Raw genomic sequence first — 22,938 nt, 5'->3', positions numbered from 1 at the left:
CCAGGCATTTTCCCTCCGGGAGCTAAGTGACGCACATCTCTTGTCGCAACAGTGTTCAATCGTATCTGTGTTTTCGCTTCAATCACACAGCTAAAGCTAAGCTGTTCTTGCTGTATGCGCACTGGCTCGGTTTTGCCCCTCTTATTTAATGGGTTATTGGTCTGTTATTTATTCATCGCTCATTTTATTTGATTTATTATTTATTATTTATTTTCAACGTCATACCTTCTTTCAACGTGCCTTCTTGTTTTTGTTTTGTGTCGCCTACTTGTATGTCTCGTCACCGTGGGATGGAGGAAACGGAATTTCGGTTTCTTTGTGTGTCTTGACATATGAAGGGATTGACAATAAAGCTGACTTTGATACTTTGATATATCAAAATTTCCATCCTCCACCGGTTCTGTCGCCAAAATAAAGTCCACGTTTTATGGGACTTTCTATTATTATTCTCTCGTGACAGCCGATCAGCGATGTCCCAGACATCCTGTCCTGTTTCACATGCCTCTACCTCGGGGCATTTTTTCTTTCTCATTCATCATTCTCACCAGACATGTCACTCACTCAGCTGTGCACATTCCCCATTAAGTTTTATGTTACTGTGCCATTTATATTTGTTGTTTTTAATTTTTTTTTTCTCTTTTTATTTTACTTTTTTGCTGTTTCTATTTAGGGGCCACTCCCCCCTTCAAAAGTCACATTATGACGCAGTCGTTGTCTTCAGTGGCTCAGGGTGGACTACCTGGCCACCAAGGGGGAAGAGGATTATTCTGCCTCTGTTTGAACTGGGGGCGGGGACGCTGTCGATGGCGGATCTGGTTCCTTACAGGAACCCTTCACTGGGGCGCACTGGGGCAGATGATACCACATATCTCCTTTGCTGGCCAGCTGGACGGCATGTGAGATGCACTCCACCACTTTATAGGGTCCAGCAGGCTCCGTCCCCCTCCTTCTTGGGACCTTCAGCCAGAACGTTGGGGTGATCTGGACCCAGGTCTTTGCCCCATCTGGATCCACCACCGAAAGAGCAGCAGCACGTCCGAAAAACAGCAAAAACAGCACCTTTTCTGCAACCTTTGCAATAGTCTTTTGAGATGTTTCTTCTGCTCCTCTCATCACTGTGTGTTGAATTCTTACATGTCCTGTTAAGACTCCAAAAACAATTACATTTGACAAAACATTGAATCTTACAGTAGACTAAATTATTCTACTCCCCCCACTCGCCAGTGCCACGCCCGCACAGAGGCAACAAGTGAGGGAAAGAATATCCATCCATCCATCCATCTTCTTCCGCTTATCCGGGGTCGGGTCGCGGGGGCAGCAGCCCCAGGAGGGACTCCCAGACCTCCCTCTCCCCAGCCACTTCATCCAGCTCATCCCGGGGGATCCCAAGGCGTTCCCAGGCCAGCCGAGAGACATAGTCTCTCCAGCGCGTCCTGGGTCGTCCCCGGGGTCTCCTACCGGTGGGACATGCCCGGAACACCTCCCCAGGGAGGCGTCCAGGAGGCATCCTGATGAGATGCCCGAGCCACCTCATCTGGCTCCTCTCAACGTGGAGGAGTAGCGACTCTACTCCGAGTCTCTCCCGGATGACCGAACTTCTCACCCTATCTCTAAGGGAGAGCCCGGACATCCTGCGGAGAAAACTCATTTCGGCCGCTTGTATCCGGGATCTCGTTCTTTCGGTCACGACCCATAGCTCGTGACCATAGGTGAGGGTAGGAGCGTAAATCGACCGGTAAATTGAGAGCTTTGCCTTTTGGCTCAGCTCTCTCTTTACCACGACGGACCGGTACAGAGTCTGCATTACTGCCGACGCTGCACCGATCCGCCTGTCGATCTCACGCTCCATCCTCCCCTCACTCGTGAACAAGACCCCAAGATACTTAAACTCCTCCACTTGGGGCAGGATCTCATCCCCGATCCGGAGAGGGCATTCCACCCTTTTCCGATCGAGGACCATGGACTCGGATTTGGAGGTGCTGACCCTCATCCCGACCGCTTCACACTCGGCTGCGAACCGCTCCAGTGAGAGCTGGAGATCACGGCCTGAAGAAGCCAACAGCACAACGTCGTCTGCAAAAAGCAGAGACGCGATGCTGAGGTCCCCAAACCGGACACCCTCAACGCCTCGGCTGCACCTAGAAATTCTGTCCATAAAAATTATGAACAGAATCGGTGACAAAGGGCAGCCTTGGCGGAGTCCAACCCTCACTGGGAACGAATCCGACTTACTGCCGGAAATGCGGACCACACTCTGGCATCGGTGATACAGGGACCGAACCGCCCTTATCAGTTGGCTCGGTACCCCGTACTCCCGAAGCACCCCCCACAGAACCTCCCGAGGGACACGGTCGAACGCCTTCTCCAAGTCCACAAAACACATGTGGACTGGTTGGGCGAACTCCCATGCACCCTCGAGGATCCTGTTGAGGGTGAAGAGCTGGTCCACTGTTCCACGGCCAGGACGAAAGCCACACTGTTCCTCCTGAATCCGAGGTTCGACTTCCCGACGGACCCTCCTCTCCAGCACCCCTGAATAGACCTTACCAGGGAGGCTGAGGAGTGTAATTCCCCTGTAATTGGAACACACCCTCCGGTCCCCCTTCTTAAAGAGGGGAACCACCACCCCAGTCTGCCAATCCAGAGGCACTGTCCCCGATGTCCACGCGATGCTGTAGAGACGTGTCAGCCATGACAGCCCCACAACATCCAGAGCCCTTAAGAAATCCGGGCGGATCTCATCCACCCCCGGGGCCTTGCCACCGAGGAGTTTTTTAACTACCTCAGTGACTTCAACCCCAGAGATTGGAGAGTCCGCCTCAGAGTCCCCAGGCCCTGCTTCCACAATGGAAGGCGTGTCGGTGGAATTGAGGAGGTCTTCGAAGTATTCTCCCCACCGACACACGACGTCCCGAGTCGAGGTCAGCAGCACGCCATCTCCACTGTAAACAGTGTTGACGTTGCACTGCTTCCCCCTCCTGAGACGCCGGATGGTGGACCAGAATTTCCTCGAAGCCGTCCGGAAGTCATTCTCCATGGCCTCGCCGAACTCCTCCCACGCCCGGGTTTTTGCCTCAGCAACCGCCGAAGCCGCGTTCCGCTTGGCCACCCGGTACCTGTCAGCTGCCTCCGGAGTCCCGCAGGCCAAAACGGCCCGATAGGACTCCTTCTTCAGTTTGACGGCATCCCTTACCGCCGGTGTCCACCAGCGGGTTCGGGGATTGCCGCCACGACAGGCACCAATGACCTTACGGCCACAGCTCCGGTCGGCCGCCTCAACAATGGAGGCGCGGAACAAGGTCCACTCGGACTCAATGTCCCCCGCCTCCCCCGGGACGTGGGAAAAGCTCTGCCGGAGGTGGGAGTTGAAGCTCTTCCTGACAGGGGATTCCGCCAGACGTTCCCAGCAGACCCTCACAGAACGTTTGGGTCTGCCAGGTCGGACCGGCATCTTCCCCCACCATCGGAGCCAACCCACCACCAGGTGGTGATCAGTTGACAGCTCCGCCCCTCTCTTCGCCAGAGTGTCCAAAACATGCGGCCGCAAATCCGATGACACGACTAGGGTGTCCTGGTGCCAAGTGCACACATGGACACCCTTATGTTTGAACATGGTGTTCATTATTGAAAATCCGTGTCGAGCACAGAAGTCCAACAATAGAACGCCGCTCGGGTTCAGATCGGGGGGGCCGTTCCTCCCAATCACGCCCTTCCAGGTCTCACTGTCATTGCCCACGTGAGCATTGAAGTCACCCAGTAGAACGACGGAGTCCCCAGAAGGAGCGCTCTCCAGCACTTCCTCCAGGGACTCCAAGAAGGGTGGGTACTCTGAGCTGCCGTTTGGTGCATAGACACAAACAACAGTCAGGACCCGTCCCCCCACCCGAAGGCGGAGGGAGGCTACCCTCTCGTTCACCGGGGTGAACCCCAATGTGCAGGCGCCCAGCCGGGGGGCAATAAGTATACCCACACCTGCTCGACGCCTCTCACCGTGGGCAACTCCAGAGTGGAAGAGAGTCCAGCCCCTCTCGAGAGGGCTTGTACCGGAACCCAAACTGTGCGTGGAGGCAAGTCCGACTATATCTAGTCGGAACTTTTCTGCCTCGCACACCAGCTCGGGCTCCTTTCCAGCCAGAGAGGTGACATTCCATGTCCCAAGAGCCAGCTTCTGCAGCCGGGGATCAGACCGCCAAGGTCCCTGCCTTTGGCCGCCGCCCAGCTTGCAATGCACCCGACCCCTTTGGCCCCTCCCACAGGTGGTGAGCCCATGGGAAGGGGGACCCACGTTTCCTTTTCGGGCTGAGCCCGGCCGGGCCCCATGGGCGAAGGCCCGGCCACCAGACGCTCGCCTTCGAGCCCCGCCTCCAGGCCTGGCTCCAGAGGGGGGCCCCGGTGACCCGCGTCCGGGCGAGGGAAAACGTGATCCATTAATTTTTTTCATCATAAGGGGCTGATGAGCCGTGCTTTGTCTGGCCCCTCACCTAGGACCCGTTTGCCATGGGTGACCCTACCAGGGGCATGAAGCCCCAGACAACATGGCTCCTAGGATCATAGGGGCACGCAAACCCCTCCACCACGATAAGGTGACGACTCACGGAGGGGGGAAAGAATATCAAAAAAAAATTTTTGGAAAGAATATCAAAAAATAAAACAACAAAAGCCAAAATCACTTTTATCCACCGGGAGATTCACAACAGCCAAAATTACACAAATAACAAACCACTCATGGTTTCAGACCTCCGACACAATGCGGCAAGCCTCACCTGAAAGCAGCCACAACCTGCTCAACTGGACAAAACCCACGTCAGGGTCACCATCTGTTGCGTGTTGTGCGGGATGTCCGATGTTGAGCCAGGAACAACAAGGATGTGGAGTATAGAGTTGGTTCTTTATTGGCAAGATCTTGGGTTGTTTATTGGCGGCCAATGCACGAGGCACGGCAGCAGATGAAAGAACAGCTTCCTTCTCCAGGTCAGCTTCTTTTATAATGCCCGGAAAGGCGGGGACTTGTCACATGACCATTTGGTACCTGAGTGTGGGGGGCGCCACCCCCCTGTGTGTGTGCATGTGTGCCTATGTGTGTGTGTGTTCATAAGGGCATGTGTGTTGTATTCGTGTTCTGATTGAGCAGTTATGTCTATATAAACTAATGAAGAGTATTGTACAGATATGAGCATCTAAACGTACATGAGATTATCTAACCTAACAGAATATGTACACATTGCTGTTGCTCTCTCTTCAATACTACGTTGGAGTTACGAGCTGAAGTGCACACCTTTCTGCCAGAGCACGGATCTCCCCATGCCACCTTGTTCGAGAACACGGACTGGCTTGCAAAGCTTTGCTATCTGGCAGATATATTCAGCAAACTGAACGAACTGAATGTGTCTCTGCAGGGCAAGGACACCAGCATCCTGAACCTGTATGACAAGGTGGGTGGTTTCCTGAAGAAAGCAGAGCTGTGGAATAGGGCATGTGGTCTGGAGGATTTCACCTGCTTTCCTCAGGTGGATGCTTTTCTCTCCAATGAAGATGTGGAGACAGCTTCAGTGAAGTTAGTCATAGTGGGACATTTGGCTAACTTGATGAAGGGCTTTCTGTTCAGGATCGGACAGTACAGCCAAGTGCGTAGCGACAGAGACTTTATTGCGGGCGGGGGTAAGAAGGGAACAGCTGGCGCTGGCGCTGAAGCGGCGATCTGGCTGGGGGAAACAAGCTATTCTGCGGGATCTTCGAATCTTCAAGTGAGTCAGTTTCTCAGGGACAGGAGAGCGAAGCAACATCACGGGACAGACTGACACTCGGGTCTGCGCTGGCGGCGCTGATATAGCGCTGTCCATGAGCCTGTGGCAGGTGGCGGCGATTCCGCTGATAGGGGAGGGCGTGGTCCTGTCACAGGTGGCGCCAGTACGTGACAGAACCCCCCCCACAAGGGACGGCTCCCGACGTCCCCAGAGCACTAAAACACAAAAAAAAAGAAAACAGAAGGCAGAGGAAGGCAACCCCCCGGACGACCAGGCGGGGGGGTTAGTACTCCGTAGAAACGTCAGACTCCTCGCCGGACGCAGGGTCGACGGACGCGGGGGCAGAAGACTCCGGCACCGTCGGACAAGACCCTCCTCGGGCGCCCGCGCCGAGGGCCCGGTTGGTCCAGGTGACAGCGATGGAACTCTGTGACGAGCGAACGGTCGAGAATCCAGCGGCTCGGAACCCAGGAGCGGTGGGCATCGTCATAGCCCTCCCAATCCACCAGGTATTGGAAGCCACGACCGCGCCGCCGCGATTGGAGCAGGGAGCGGACGGCGTAAGCCGGACCCCCATCGACGAGCTGGGGCGGCGGCGGCGGAACGGGCGCCTGCGCCAACGCGCTCTCAAAGAAGGGCCGCACACGGGACACGTGGAACGTGGGGTGTACCTTCATGGACTCAGGAAGGAGGAGACGGACGGCGGACGGGCTGATCACCTTCTGAATGGGAAACGGTCCAACAAAGCGAGGCGCCAGCTTGCGGGATCCCGTCCGCAGCGGCAAATCCCGCGTCGAGAGCCACACCCGCTGACCCACTCTGTACTCCGGAGCCGGTGACCGGCGCTTGTTCGCCTGGCGGGCGTAGCCTGAAACAGAGCGGAGAAGAGCGGTCCGGGCCCTCGCCCAGGCTCGACGACAACGGCGGACACCAGCCTGGGCCGATGGGCACGCCGTGCTACGTTCCTGGTGGGCGAACAAGGGTGGCTGGTACCCGAAGACGCAGTGGAAGGGCGACAGTCCCGTAGCCGAGCTGGGGAGGGAATTGTGAGCGTACTCCACCCAAGGAAGCTGTTGGACCCACCCACGCTGGTCCCCGGAGGCCATGCATCGGAGGGACCTGCCCAGCTCCTGGTTCAGACGCTCCGCTTGACCATTAGACTGAGGGTGAAACCCCGAGGAGAGGCTGGCCGTAGCGCCGAGGAGTCGGCAGAACTCCGCCCAGAAGGTGGAAGCGAATTGCGGGCCTCAGTCCGACACGATGTCCTGTGGGAGACCGTGGTGACGAAACACCTCCCGCATCATGATGGATGCAGTCTGCTTCGCGGACGGAAGCTTAGGCAGAGGAATGAAGTGCGTCATCTTGCTGAACCGGTCCACCACCGTGAGGACCACCGTCTTTCCCTCCGAGGGGGGGAGGCCCGTAACAAAGTCGATTGACAGGTGAGACCAGGGAGTAGATGTCTTACAGCGGTTACAAATTGAGCAGGCTCTGACGTAATCGCTGGTGTCCACATGCCAGGTGGGCCACCAGAAACGCTGTGCCACCACGTACCTCGTGCGTGCAGCTCCGGGATGACAGGCTAGGCATGAGTCGTGTGCCCATTGCAGCACGGACGAGTGCAGGCCCTCAGGGACGAACAGGCGACCCTCCGGGCAGTTGCTGTTGATCGCGTGATGCGGCTTCCACTTGGCGTTCAATCTCCCAAGACAGAGCCGCCACCCGAACCGAGCTCGGGAGGATAGTGGGAGGCGGATCCTGTCCCTCCTCCTCACCAGGAAACAAACACGACAGGGCGTCCACCTTCGCGTTACGAGAACCCGGTCTGTAGGAAAGAGAGAACTCAAACCGGTCAAAGAATAGAGCCCACCGTGCCTGCCTCGCGTTCAGCTTCTTGGCCGATCTCAGGTACTCCAAGTTGCGGTGGTCGGTCCAGACAATGAACGGTGTGGCGGTGCCCTCCAGCCAATGCCGCCACTCCTCCAAGGCCAACTTGACGGCGAGGAGCTCCCGATTGCCGATGTCATAGTTCCGCTCCGAGGCCGACAAGCGGCGAGAAAAAAAAGCGCACGGGTGGAGACGATCGTCCTGGCGGCCACGTTGGGACAACACCGCCCCGACACCCACGTTCGAGGCGTCCACCTCGACCACGAACTGCCTGTCGGGATCGGGGACTTGGAGGATGGGAGCGGACGTGAACCTCCTCTTGAGCTCCCGAAACGCCTGTTCTGCCCGTTCCGTCCATTTGTACGGGGAGGCGGGGCTGGTAAGGGCGGTGAGGGGCGCGGCCACCGTGCTGTATCCACGGATAAAACGGCGATAGAAGTTCGCGAAACCCAAGAATTGTTGCAGCCGCTTGCGTGTCTCGGGAACAGGCCATGACGTGACCGTTTGCACTTTCCCTGGGTCCGTCTCGACGGATCCCTCACGCACCACGTAGCCGAGGAACTTGACATAGGAGGCGTGGAACTCGCACTTCTCTGCCTTCACGTAGAGCGAATTCTCCAGGAGGCGGCGTAGCACCGCCCGAACATGCTTGATATGTTCAGGGAGCGAGCGGGAGAAGATGAGGACGTCGTCCAAATAAACGAACACGAATTTGTCCAGCATGTCTCGTAGCACGTCGTTTATTAAGGACTGGAAAACCGCTGGGGCGTTGGTGAGCCCAAAAGGAACCACCAAGTACTCGTAGTGTCCGCTCGGGGTGTTGAAAGCCGTCTTCCACTCGTCTTCCTCCCGGATGCGGACCAGATGGTAGGCGTTGCGAAGATCCAGCTTCGTGAAGATGGTGTCACCCTGAAGAAGGCGGAAGAAAGAAGAGGCAGAGGGTATCTGTTCTTAACGGTTATCTCGTTTATTCCCCGGTAGTCGATGCACGGGCGGAGCGTGCCCTCCTTCTTCTCCACGAAGAAAAACCCCGCTCCCGCAGGTGAAGAGGACGGCCGTATGATCCCGGCCGCCAGGGACTCCCGGATGTATTCCTCCATAGCCCGGCGCTCAGGAGCGGACAGGGAGTAGACGCGCCCCTTGGGAGGGAAGGTGCCGGGCAACAGGTCGATGGCGCAATTGTAAGACCGGTGTGGAGGAAGGGAAGAGGCCCTGGCTTTACTAAAAACCTCTTTGAGTTCGTGATAAACCGCCGGTACAGTGGAGATGTCGGGACTGCACCTGGGCGAGGCTCCACCGAGTGGGCTGGTGGCCGCCCTCAGGCACGTCCGATGGCAGCGTTCACTCCACTGCCGAACCACCCCCACCTCCCAGTCCAGTACCGGGTTGTGCTGCCGCAGCCAAGGGTGCCCCAGAATGAGCTGCTGTCCTGGGAGGGGAAGAAGAAAAAACTGGATGGTTTCGTGGTGATTGCCGGAGAGCAGTACCTTAACTGGTTCAGTAACGAAAGCGGGGAAGATGGACGACAACCTTCACGCGGTCTTCCCTGTGAGTAGCAAGGTCAGGGTACAAGTCCCGCTTGCGAAACTAATGTCGCCAAACAAACGCAGAGCCGGCAGACTGAGGAACGGTGGACGGGCAGCTATCCCGACCGTCGAAAACCGAGGCCTGTCGGTGCTTCAACTTAATGTCGAGGGCCTTACCACCGCCAAACTCGAAGTCCTTCGGCACCTGGCCGACTCCAATGGGGCCGCGGTCCTGCTCCTACAAGAGACGCACTGCACGACCAATAACATCCTCAAAATCCCTGGGTTTCATCTCGCCGGGTCCATCAACACCAAGCAACACGGTGTGGCAACCTTCGTCCGCACTGGAATAAGCTGGGCAGCCTGTAGCCAATCCCCACCAGGCTCCAACATCGAGTGGCTGGTTACTAAAATCCAGGAAACCTCAGTCATCAACGTCTACAAGCCCCCACCATCGGAGCTAACCACAACGTCACTCCCATCTGTAACTGCACCCGCAATCTATGCAGGCGATTTCAACTGCCAGCACACAGACTGGGGGTACAACCATTCAACTCGTAGCGGAGTGGCGCTGTGCGAATGGGCCTCCAACACTGATGCCCTGCTACTGTACGACCCCAAGGAACCCCCAACTTTCTTCTCTGCACGCTGGAACACCACCACCAACCCGGACCTGGCCTTCGCCATCTGCCGCAGCAACGACCCAAGACCGGAAAGGCGTGTTCTTGACAGGTTCCCCCGCTCACACCACCGACCTTCCATCATCAAAGTTCCATCACTGGTGGAACCGGTGCCAGGGAAGCCTGTGAAGAGATGGAACTTCCGAAAAGCCAACTGGGAGTCGTATACTGAGGAGACGGAAAGGAGGTCTGCCGGCCTGCCAGACCCAGAGTCCACAGATGTGGAAGCAGCCTATGCAGCCTACTGCCAGGTCCTCCTGCGTGCGGCAAAGAAGACCATGCCACGTGGGTACAACAGGAACTACATCCCAGGCTGGGGAGTGTAGCCGCCTCCTGAAGGAACACCAGAGAGCCAGCTCCAGAGAAGAGGAGGACGCAACGGCAGCAGCACTGCTCGAAAAGCTGGACGCCACCCGCAAGGCGAGATGGACAGAAGTCATTGAATCAATCGACTTCACCCATTCCAGCCGCAAGGCGTGGCAGACCATCAACCGGCTCACAGGCAGAAATACACCAGCCCACAGATGCCCAGTCACTGCAGACTCCATTGCCTCCCAACTCCTGAAGAACGGCCGCTTCCCGGATGCAGACAAAGACTTTGCACGACTAATATCACGTGAGGTGTCTTGCATCTCAAGAGCGGCCAACGTCGATTTCAATCTCTCGGGAGCCTTTACAGCAGAGGAACTCAGTGAGGCCATTAGCAAGCTAAAGCCGGGCAAATCCCCGGGCCGTGACAACATTCACCCGGAGTTCGTCATCCACCAGGGCCCAACAACATCTAGATGGCTTAAAGGTTTCTTCACGTCATGCTACCGGAGATTAAAGCTCCCAAAGATCTGGCGTAGGGCCTCCGTGATAGCTCTGCTGAAGCCAAACAAAGATGCGGAGGACCCCAAGTCATACAGGCCCATCTCACTGCTGAGTGTCCCATTTAAGATCTTGGAAAGAATGATACACAGCCGCATAGAGCCAGTGGTGGACTCACAACTCCCACGGGAACAAGCTGGTTTCCGTCGCGGAAGGTCAACAGCAGACCAGATTACCCTACTCTCCCAAGACATCGAGAACAGCTTCCAGGATAAGGAGAAAGCTGGAGTGGTATACCTGGACTTAACTGCCGCATATGACACCGTGTGGCACCGGGGACTCCACCTGAAGCTGCTGAGGACCATACCGGACCGGCACATGGTGCAGTTCATTATGGAGACGCTTTTCAACCGCAGCTTTACTCTCCAAACCAGCAGTGGGCAGTGCAGTAGGCTCCGTAGACTGAGGAGCGGGGTACCCCAAGGGTCAGTTCTCTCACCAACACTATTTAACATCTATATATACGACCTACCGAACACAGCATCCAGAAAGTATGGCTATGCAGACGACCTTGCCATCATGCTGAGTCGACCAACGTGGAAGGCGACGGAAGACGGCTGAATGAAGACATGCGCACCATGGCAGCATACCTTCAAAAGTGGCGTCTCCAGCTCAGCGTTGGAAAGACTGTTGGTGCATCATACCACCTCAGCACCAGGGAAGCAAGGAGAGAACTGGCAGTGAGCATCGAGGGCAAACGCCTGGAGGTTCAACAAGCCCCGAGGTACCTCGGCGTGCGTCTGGATCGGACCCTATCCTTCAAACAACACCTCGAAGATCTGAAGGCAAAGGTGACATCCAGGGTTGCACTGATCCGCCGCCTTGCTGGAACAACGTGGGGAGCCTCTGCTAAGATCTTGCGGATATCAACCCAAGCGCTGGTCTTCTCTGCAGCAGAGTACTGTGCTCCAGTTTGGAACAGAAGCCCCCATGCCAAAAAGGTGGATGTGGCAATTAACAACGCCCTCCGAACTATAACAGGATGCCTGAAACCCACCCCTGTGTCCCTCCTGCCTGTCCTTGCGGGAATAGCGCCGGCCAACCTTCGGCGAGAGGCTGCCACCCTCGTTCTCGCCAGGAAGGCAAAAAATAACAACTGCACATCCTGCACAACACTACAACAACTCCAGCTCCACCAAGCAGACTCAAGGCACGCCACCCCTACAACATGGCAGCACAAGAGATGCTCAATTCCATCCCTGAAGACATCTCCAGAGATGCCTGGCTGGCAGCAGCTTGGAAGCAGGAGTGGGAGGCAGCTGGCCCCTCCCTCATGCACCGTTATGTCTGGGAACCAGGAGACGGCGCCATAGGAGGAGACGAACTACCTCGCCAGCAGTGGACCACACTGAACCGCTTAATAATAATAATAATAATAATTCATTCAATTTATATAGCGCTTTTCAATAACCCAAAGTCGCTTTTACATGGAACAAAAAAAGAGTGGAGGGGGGGGGGAGAGACAATAGGTTATAGTTAACAAGACATCGGTCAGCAGTGCGAAGGAGATGGATGGAGGAGCAGGAGGGGCGGGAGCGGAGGTTGTTGAGGTTGCCAGTACGGGAGGTGGGGTGACGGGGGGTTGGCAGTCCAAAAAGAGGAGATGGGTGAGCCATCGGGGAAATGCTGGTCAGATGTAGCGGCGACGGCGAAGGATCCCAGCCTCGTGTGGAAGCAGCAGTGGACCAGGTGGTGATGCCGGTCGACCTCGACTGCACCCGCTCGAACGGCAGGCCCCAACGCACCACGGCGGCACATAGCAGAGCCACAGTTGGCGAGCCCGCAGGGAGTGGAGCCCGTCCCCCAAGGACGCCGGACGGAAGGCCAGAGAGCCGGGCCAGAACTGCCGTCGAGTCCACAGCAGGCGGCCACAGGCTCCGAGTCGGGAGGCAGGAGGGTCCGGTGGTGGTTTTGGCCAGTTGGCTGTTGGCTAGCTGGCTAACGTAGTTGGTAGTCCGAGGGAGAGGAAACAGATAGGTGAGAGCGGAGCTGCGGGGATGCGAGGTGGACGAAAGACAACACGAGAAAAATAAAAGAGACGGGTGCACTGAAAACGGGAAAACGAAAAACAAGTAACGGACACGGTCCGGGACAGAAGCGGCAGTCAACAAATATGACGCCAGCGTGCTCTAACCCGGAAGACAACAGACGGTGGGGGAGGAGCTTAAGAACTGGTGTTGGGCGCTTAAGAACTGGTGTTGGGCGCTTCAACACGTCTATGCGACAGTGGGGACTGGCGGACAGTGCGGCATGCGAATGTTGTCCTAAATGACTGATGATAATAAATAGAATGCACCTGTGTGTAATCAAGTCTCCGTATAAATGCACCAGCATCATGGTTTGGGCCTGCTTTTCTTCAGCAGGGACAGGGAAGATGGCTAATGATGCCACCACCATGTTTGACAGTGGGGATGGTGTGTTCAGGGTGATGAGCTGTGTTGCTTTTACGCCAAACATATCGTTTTGCATTGTGGCCAAAAGGTTCGATTTTGGTTTCATCTGACCAGAGCACCTTCTTCCACATGTTTGGTGTGTCTCCCAGGTGGCTTGTGGTAAACTTTAAACAAGACTTTTTATGGATATCTTTGAGAATTGGCTTTCTTCTTGCCACTCTTCCATAAAGGCCAGATTTGTGCAGTGCACGACTGATTGTTGTCCTATGGACAGACTCTCCCACCTCAGCTGTAGTTATCTGCAGTTCATCCAGAGTGATCATGGGCCTCTTGGCTGCATCTCTGATCAGTCTTCTCCTTGTTTGAGAGGAAAGTTTGGAGGGACGGCCGGGTCTTGGTAGATTTGCAGTGGTCTGATACTCCTGCCATTTCAATATAATTGCTTGCACAGTGCTCCTTGAGATGTTTAAAGCTTGGGAAATCTTTTTGTATCCAAATCTGGCTTTAAACTTCTCCACAACAGTATCTCGGACCTGCCTGGTGTGTTCCTTTGTCTTCATGGTTCTCTCTGCGCTTTAAACAGAACCCTGAGACTATCAAAGAGCAGGTGCATTTATACGGAGACTTGATTACACACAGGTGCATTCTATTTATCATCATCAGTCATTTAGGACAACATTGGATCATTCAAAGATCCTCACTGAACTTCTGGAGTGAGTTTGCTGCACTGAAAGTAAAGGGGCCGAATAATATTGCACGCCCCACTTTTCAGTTTTTTATTTGTTAAAAAAGTTTAAATTATCCAATAAATTTCGTTCCACTTCACGATTGTGTCCCACTTGTTGTTGATTCTTGACAAAAAATTAAAATTTTATATCTTTATGTTTGAAGCCTGAAATGTGGCGAAATGTTGAAAGGTTCAAGGGGGCCGAATACTTTCGCAAGGCACTGTATGTGAGACCTCCTTCTCTGCAATGATGATGATGATGGAATCTCCCGTCGATCCGATGGATGAGTAGACTAGCAGTTATTTCTGCAAGTCTTACCAGCACAAAGATTGCTTTAGGTGTCAAGCAGCCGTGCCGTCCCCTTGCCACCCTCTCACCTTCAGAGGGTTGTTGCCCAGCAGGTGCAGGTACTGCCACATGCAGGACGGCCCAAGAAGGTGCAGCTTTTACAGCTTTTTTCTCTGCAATGACTCTGATCAAAACAAAGCAAAGAAACAGACTGAGCTTGGAGAAGAACTTAATCACAGCAGTTGCCTCCCTGCCACCAAGGGTGACAAAGATCCTCAGTGAGGTACAAGCCCATGTTTCTCACTAAAATGTAGTACGAGTGCAAAAGACTCATTCAAACTTCAAGACTGTTCAATGCTTGTTCAATGCTTGTCAAATCAAAATCAAATGTTCAATGCAACAATTCAATTTTAAGAGAAAAAAAAGTATCTTTTTTTTTATCCCAAAAGAGGTAAAGTTGATTATTTTTTATGAGCAAATCTTTATTTATTATTAAGTTATCAACCTATTTTGTAAACAAGATATTATTGATTTATAATTAAGTTAATTTATTTTTGTGGACACATTTTAGTTATGTATATTTTTATTTCCTTGCAAGAGATTATTACAAGAAAGATTAATATAAATTAGCAGTGTTCTGCATACTGTATTTGAGTTTTGAAAGGGTTTATGCCTTCTTGGTGGTCACTGTTTACTGTTTATCTTTTTTGTTTCTATATGCAATGTTTGAAACATAAATGTGTCTGTCAGGTACATTGCTACAAGTTGTTTAACTTTAATAAATCAAACACTGATGGCACAATCCTGTACTTCTTTCTTTTCGACCAGAAATGTGTTGCGCTGGTCAGGGGGTACTTGGCTGAAAAAATATTTCAAAGGGGGTACATCACTGAAAAAAGTTTGAGAACCACTGTGGAGATAGTTTGAGAAACGCAATTGTTTACAGGGGGCTGCCACGACACTTTGCTGAGGCTCATGGGAGTCTGCGAGCTGAGGCTCATGGGAGTTTGCGGGTGGCTAATGCTATAATGATAGCTGCTATGCGCACGAGACTATTTCATTTCAAAATAGGCTGCTCTGTTAATGTTTCAAGTAAATTTACGGATCGATATGGAAGGGAAACATAGGTAAACAGTACCAATGTGTTAGATCGAAGTTTAGTCAGTTCCGATCATTTTATAGGAGATAGTTTGAGAAACCCGATTGTTTACAGAGGGCTCATTGGTTATTGGCTAGTGCAGTGTAGGCAAACTACGGCCCGCGGGCCACATCCGGTCCACGGGGTCGTTTAATCCGGCCCGCCAAACCTGAATAAATTGTATTATGAAACTTTTCTTTTGTCATTTTCCCTACAATGACTGTGTTTCCCCAGTAGATGGGGAAACCCCCGCCCGCGCATTTACTCCCGGAAGCCGTGTCAGAAAGATCTTTGCACACTCACAAGTGCGTGTACGTACTCAGTAGTACGGACCCGGCGCACTCCGCGTTCTATTTCTATCAGTGCCGAATTTCGAGTGTGGACTGTGACGTCAGCATTCTCGTAATTCGCACGCTGAGTTTACAGATACAGTTTTACGCTAAAGCCACGCACTCACAAACCTTCCCCTGGAATCCTTCCATTAGAATGAGTGGCCCAAGAGAAGAAAGGCGTACACTGAGAGTGTTTAAAAAAGATTGGACAATTTGGCTCTACCGACGCGTGTGAGCAGACGTTCAGCCACGTGAACATCAACAAAGCCCGTCACAGGTTAAACACTACATCCATCTGCTCCTGGTTTGGCCCCCCAGTCAAAATTTAGAACCCAATTCGGCCCGCAAGTCAAAAAGTTTGCCCACCCCTGGGCTAGTGGATGCATACCGCAGCCCTAGTCAACCTCAGTTTGTTGCAGTAAAGCTTCTATTTTATGCGCCTTTTAATCCGGTGCACCCTATATATGAAATAATTTCTAAAATAAAAAATTCAATGAGGGTGCGCCTTATAATCCAGTGTGCCTTTTGGTGCGAACAATACGATATATTCAGTTGCACATGCCAGTGTGGGCTGAGTTTCATGGGTGATGAGTCAGGGGGTGTGGCAAGTTCGCAGGAGAGTTTAATGCCATGGGAGTGGGTGCTGGTTCGGTGAGAGCTGGTTCCGTGGGGGTGGGTGCTGATTATGGGCGATTCGGTGTGTGTGGGGGCTGTTATTTTCCATTGTAGTGAGATTTGGATTCTATGCGTCTTTGTATGTTCCCTTAGGTCAGTGGTTCCCAAACTTTTGCAGGCTGGCGCCCCCTTTGGCTCCCCAGTGAATTCCTAGCGCCCCCCCCCCCCCCAAGGCATTTATATAAATAAATAATACATTTATATAAATAAATAAATAATACATTAATAATATCATTACCAATACGTTGAATTAGTGGGAGCACTGAGTTTGTTTCTCAGAAACGAGCCGGTCCCATCTAGACGTAATCGGAGACAATGACACCCGAAGTGATTTAAGGTTTGTCTTTTATTGCAGGATGCTTGGTCTCCATGTGTTGAAGCAGTTTTGAATGCTTCACTGCCTGGTTAGTTAGCCTGTCGCCACATATTAGCTTTGCGGGCTCGACTGGGGAAACATGTCACGTGACCGGGACGAGTGTCTTGACCTGAATTAATTGATCGTCGATAAAAAAAAAAAATTCTTGGCGGCCCGGTACCAAGTGACCCACGGACCGGTACCGGTCCGCGGCCCGGTGGTTGGGGACCACTGCCCTAACCAGCTCAACACAACACAACACGGCGCGTTCTGGCGAGTCCCCAATTTCATGTTGACTTGAACTCAAGATGATGTTGACCGCCAGAATGCGGTTTTTATTATAAGATAAAATTCTGAACATTACAAGCTTGAAATTACAAACCTGAGCTTTTGCTTTTGTAGTCTATGCTGTCGGATCTGACTGGGCCAGAGCGACGTGTTGTGTACAAATCGACTGCCGCCCCCCTACCGCCCCCCTACCGCCCCTTTCTTCCTCACCGCCCCCCCAGATCTTTCCACCGCCCCCAGGGGGGCGGTACCGCCCACTTTGGGAACCACTGCCTTAGGTGATAAACTAGTGAGACTACCATAAGCTATTTTTGCGGTACAGAGAAGCTCTAGTTTCAGTAATGTGTAGGTACTTAGAATATGGAAGGGCCATTCGTCCGTGACCAGGAAGACCCTTGTCCATGCCCTTTTAGGGGTATCGGAAGTAACCAATAGAGTGAGACTCGAACCGCAGCTGTTGTCTTACGAGGTACAAATGATGTGGGGACACAAGAAGAACAGGGAGAACAGGGAGGAAGAGCGAGAGGGAGAGAAGGAAAAAGGGGCTGCGAACATCCTTGCTTTTGGGGCCACTCGAATCTTTGGAGAGACATCACTCTAACATCGGTTGAATAAAATCTTTTCCCAATCAGCCGTGTGTCACTGGAGTGCTTCCTTCCCTGGGCCAGCCATCGTCCACCGAGTGTTTTTTGGAGACCGGCGAAGCAACAAAGACCATTCACCACATTTTGGGCGTCACGAACAGGATTCGTGTTCTCCAGGGGAACTCCCGTCCGCTCTCTGCGCGAGCATCCAGCGGCCGGCCGGCGAGCTGTATTTGAGGTGAGAGGCTGTGCTCACAGTTGCCGCGGCATGTTCGTTCGTGCAAGGGGAGAGAGGGGGGCGGTTCCCCGAGGTGGACAGTTAAAAACGAATCTGATGTGGCCATGGCTTGTTCCGGGAGGAAGTTGTCTCTCCTAGTCAAAAGTCGTCATAATGCGACTTTTGAAGGGGGAGTGGCCCCCAAATAGAAACAGCAAAAGAAAAGTAAAATAAAAAACAGGAAAAATAAATAAAAAAACAACAAATAAAAAGGGAACAGTAACATAAAACTTAATGGGGAATGTGCACAGTTGAGTGAGTGACATGTCTGGTGAGAATGATGAATGAGAAATGCCCCAAGGAGGAGGCACTGACGGGACAGGATGTCTGGGACATCGCTGAATTGGCCGTCACAAGAGAAAAATAGCAGAAAGTCCCATAAAACGTGGACTTTAGTTTGGCGACAGATCCGATGGAGGATAGAAATTTTAGCTGTGTGATTGAGGCGAAAACACAGATACGATTGAACACTGTTGCGACAATAGACAGCCGGTCATTTAGCCCCCAGACGGTTAAAATTCCTGGGACAAGCCGGGACACTGCAAGCGCCAAGTGCGATCGTCGAGATGTTCGGTGGCCGTGTTAGTCTCCGTCAAGGTCGAACGAAAAAGGGAGGCTTGCGCTGACCGCGTTTGGCAAATAGGAAAAGTGAAAAATGTGTGTGTGTGTGTGTGTGTGTGTGTGTGTGTGTGTGTGTGTGTGTGTGTGTGTGTGTGTGTGTGTGTGTGTGAGAGGGCCCGTGAGCACGTGTGTGTGCGTGTACGTGCTCGTGAGTACGTGCGTGTGTGCTTGTAGAAGCAGCAAAAGGAACGGAATGGTGCTCTGGGGCGCGTGCCCGCCTGCGCTGCACGCGCGGGGAGGGGGAATCCAGCGCCCTGGGCGGCAGGGTGGCCAACCTGTACCTGCCCACTGTGTTTCAAGGCTGGACCCTCCCCGCTCGGGTGACGTCGGGGCCGCGCGCAGGGCCGGAGTTGTGCCCATTTTAGGGGCCTACGCAGTCAGCAGCGAGAGGAACTATGACAAAAATGATGGAAGACGGAATGCTGAAGGGGCAAAAGAATGCATGACCAACAGTGGGGGTACACCGGTGTAACTGCAACCCAGGAGAATTAATGTTCCACAGCTGTCTAACAGGAGAAATAGGAGCATGCGTGTGTTAACCAATACGACACCAATATAGATGTATCTAAAGAAAAATTGGCTGGGACAACAACAAGCGGTGGCAGAAGAGTGTGGCCCCCTCGTAAATAATGAAGGACCCTACTAGGGCCAGCTGGCGCTCCCTTTTAGCATCCTGAGAGGAATGGGAAATTGGATCTGAAGAAAAGCCAAACCTGTTAATTTAAATTATACTGAAAGGATGACAAAATTGAAAACAAATTATTGATACTCCTCCGTTTCTTTGGGGCTCTCCTCAATACTTCAGATTTTCTGTTACATAAAAAAAAAACTGAGACGGCGGATACATCCGTTGTCTCCAGGAGGACAAAGAGACACAGAATGAACTTAGAATTAATGTTTAACAGCCGTCTAACAGGTGGAGTAGGAGCATGCGAGGGCTAACCATGACAACACAAATATAGGTGATTTGGGTATCTAAAGAAAACTAGACCGGTCAACACTAATTTATGAGAGCAAGAGAGATATCAGGTGAGGGCCACAGGGGCAGCTGGAATTAAAGGAATTCTCTGGATTTAAACATAGGACTGAATTGTATGCACGGAGAGCCTGCTCGTAAATTACGTTGGCCCGACAAGGGTGACCAGCGCCCCACTGTAACAAGACGCACAGGTCAAAAGCAGTTAGTCCAAAATAGAGGAGGAGATGCCAACGAGGAAATATTGGATTTGGTAGTTGGTTCTTTTAATACCCTTGTAAAAGTATGCTCGGTACAAATAAATTAGCGATAGGAGCAATTTAGAGGTCCAAAAGTAAGAAATTCAAATGAAAATCACATCCTAGATTCGAATGACGGAGCCTAACAGGAGCATGGGAAGAGTGAACAGCTGAGAAACGGCCTTCGATGTAGTGGCAGAGAATTAAAAATTCAAGATAGTCCAGTAATATCGGTAAGTGAGCATAACACCATTAATACTGAGGTCAAAACAGAGATGATGCTATGATTGGAATATGAGTTAATTATGAATAATGTACATTCCGTACGCAAAATTTGGAAACTTTATCTGAAATTGAAGGCTCAAATCAGGAAAGGAGGAAAGGTGATGGAGAGGATTGCATAAAATCAAAGGCAGGAAAACGATCGATAGAATGTAGCCTGAAAATAGGATGAGCTTCTGGAAATTACAGTATAAGTGAGAGAAATCACAGTTAAGACTTGCAATTTTAAGTTTGGGGTAATCTGCCAATTTAAAATGGTTCAAATGAGGTCCATCACAATACATCCGAGAGCTAATGAAGGAAAGGCCCCGTCTTTCCCAAGTATATTAAATTGTTGTTAATAGTAGAATTTGAAGTTTGATTAACACAAGGTACTAGGAAATTAATGGCAAATTGGAAGACGATATTTTAAGTTTGGTGTCCCAGTCTGTCTTTTCCAGTATCCATCCGTGACCCTGAAACTCGATCCCGAGACTACCCCGACAGCTGAGAACGACAAGAAAACGGTGCTTGGCTCTGAGGCACCTTTGACCTTTTGCAAGAACAAAGAAAGACTATATTTGTGCTTGGGGGGGAGCACAACGCTCCGAAGGAAAACGACATCCTCGGAGGCGAGTACAAAGAGTGAAGGAACTTAGGAATGGACTTGAGAATGGACTCAGTTGAAAATGGACTCATCCGAGAGTGAGGAATGAGTTGGCTCTGAGGCTACAACTAAAGACAACAACTTGACAATGAAATGTTCATCAAGCAAACCGGACTCCTTGCTGAGGCGTTATCAAACTTGGTGGAGCTTGGGTCAAAGTGGATGGAAGCTTGCTTGGGCACTGAGCTTGACACAACTGAAGAGTCTTGATAAAAGATAAATAAGTAAATAAGGAGCAGAATGTGTAGTGTTACAGAGAAAGAACAAAGCATCATAATCAGAGGATAAATTTGGATAAAACAGATAGGCTAAACTGTAGGAAATAAGAGTAGAATCACATTTAGCCCGTCCAGCTTAACAATTAGACATTTAGTCATTGACAATTTGGAGATGAAAATAGGACATTAGGACCCAATAGGATGCAGTCAAGAGGTGGCTAGATTGTTCAATGGACCTAATTAATAAATTAGAAGTTAATTACACCTCACTGGGAATTCTGGTGTCAGAAAATCCGATAAGTTCAAGGAATAACAGCCATGGAAACTTTTGACAGTTAAGAATAATGCTGCATAAGAGTCACACAAAGTGACAGTTAACGAGATGACAAATGTGATAGGACTCGAATAACAAATGCATTGACATGGCAAAGTGAAAACAACATAGTGGAGTAGACTGTCGGAGGGAGCCTTTTGAGTATCTTTACCCAGCTGTTCGATCAGAATGATTGATTAGGATAAAATTATTTAAGGACCATCTGAGGCTGCTTCTTTCCCCATGCTCACCCATGAACAGGCTCAGCAGTAGAAATAACAGAATTTTTAGGCATTTAATTGACAGTTTTACGGTAAAGGTGAGGTACGATTGTATGAAATATTTAATTGAGAAGAACATCCAGAAATGAAGGGTTACCTTCAGTATTCACTGATTACCTGCTCACTTACACATACTAAATTTGTTAAAGTTAAGTTAAAGTTAAAGTTAAAGTCCCAATGATCGTCACACACACATCTGGGTGTGGTGAAATTTGTCCTCTGCATTTAACCCATCCCCGTGTGATTTTGATCCATCCCCTGGGGGAGAGGGGAGCAGTGAGCAGCAGCGGTGCCGCGCTCGGGAATCATTTGGTGATACTAAATTTGTTTGTTGTGGGATGAGAGCTGAGCGATGAAGGCGAATGAATTGGCACTTGTGTGGTTAGGAATGTGTATGTGTGTCGGGGGCAGTGTGAAAGGCCAAAGTATTTTGGAGTTGGTATGAAAGGGTTACAGTTGAGGGTAAGATTCCTCTCACATGAGACTGGAACACCCAAGATTGATGAGTGATGAGTTAAGTAACCTTAACTAACAGCTGATGGTTAATCAAAGGCACCATGAACAACAAAATAGTTCATGGAGAAGGCCCATTTCAGTAACACGGATGGACAAGACAGGACTAATATCAAACACTAGGACGATGGACAATATGACCTGACAAACCTGGACTCACCCGACAGGGTGATGGACTATGTGGATCAGTGGTCCCCAACCACCGGGCCGCGGACCGGTACCGGTCCGTGGGTCACTTGGTACCGGGCCGCGGAGCCGCACAGGAAAAAAAAAAAAATTTTTTTTTTTTTTTTTTATTGACGATCAATTCATTCATGTTAAGACGCTCGTCCCGGTCACGTGACATGTTTCCCCAGTCGAGCCCGCAAAGCTAGCAAAAATGAGTAAGAATTTATTTTGAAAAATATAAAAAATTTGGCGAATCTCTCCCAATTACATCTGTCGGTGCATCTGAAAAATAAGGACTCTTGACACAGGGCGCTCGTCTCGGTCACGTGACATGTCACCACAGTCAAGCCCGCGAGGCAAGCAAAAATGAGCAAGAAACAGAGAAGTTTGGAAAGCTTCTTCGGAAAGGGAAAAACGTCCAATGAGGACACTGAAGAAGAAGAGGCTACGACTTCTCAGAAAAGGAAAGCTGCATTTAAAAGAACATTTCTGGAGTCCTACTTAAAATATGGATTTATCGCCACAGGTGACTCTGACGCGCCAAGTGCACTCCACATATGTGGCGAAAGGCTAGCTAACGAGGCAATGAAGCCTTCAAACCTGCTTCGGCACATGGAGACCAAGCATCCTGCATTTAAAGACAAACCTTAACCACTTCGGGTGTCATTGTCTCCGATTACGCCTAGATGGGAACGGCTCATTTCTGAGAAAAGAGCTCGGTGCTCCCACTAATTCAACGTTTTATTTTTATGTGGTTTATATTTGTTTTTATGCCAGTCGTATCATTTTATTTCATCCTATTTATATATATAAATATTTAAATAATAAATATATAAATATATTTATTTATATAAAGGCCGGTCCGCGAAAATATTTCTGACACGTAACCGGTCCGTGGTGCAAAAAAGGTTGGGGA

At 51.2% G+C, this 22,938-nt stretch overlaps 1 long non-coding RNA gene across 1 annotated transcript; it reads right to left on the bottom strand.

Annotated features, from left to right (window-relative positions):
- Positions 1–11,572: 11,572 nt before the first annotated feature.
- LOC119134979 lies at positions 11,573–21,955 on the bottom strand. Its single transcript, XR_005100456.1, has 3 exons — positions 21,871–21,955; positions 21,452–21,458; positions 11,573–11,585 (listed from the first exon to the last, which is right to left on the bottom strand). It is a non-coding gene; the product is annotated as an uncharacterized LOC119134979 (long non-coding RNA).
- Positions 21,956–22,938: the final 983 nt, after the last annotated feature.

This window comes from Syngnathus acus, chromosome 15 (assembly GCF_901709675.1).
Source record: "Syngnathus acus chromosome 15, fSynAcu1.2, whole genome shotgun sequence".
Classification (NCBI taxonomy): domain Eukaryota; kingdom Metazoa; phylum Chordata; class Actinopteri; order Syngnathiformes; family Syngnathidae; genus Syngnathus; species Syngnathus acus.
Note: the sequence above shows the minus strand (reverse complement) of the source record. Positions and strands in the feature narration are given on the sequence as shown.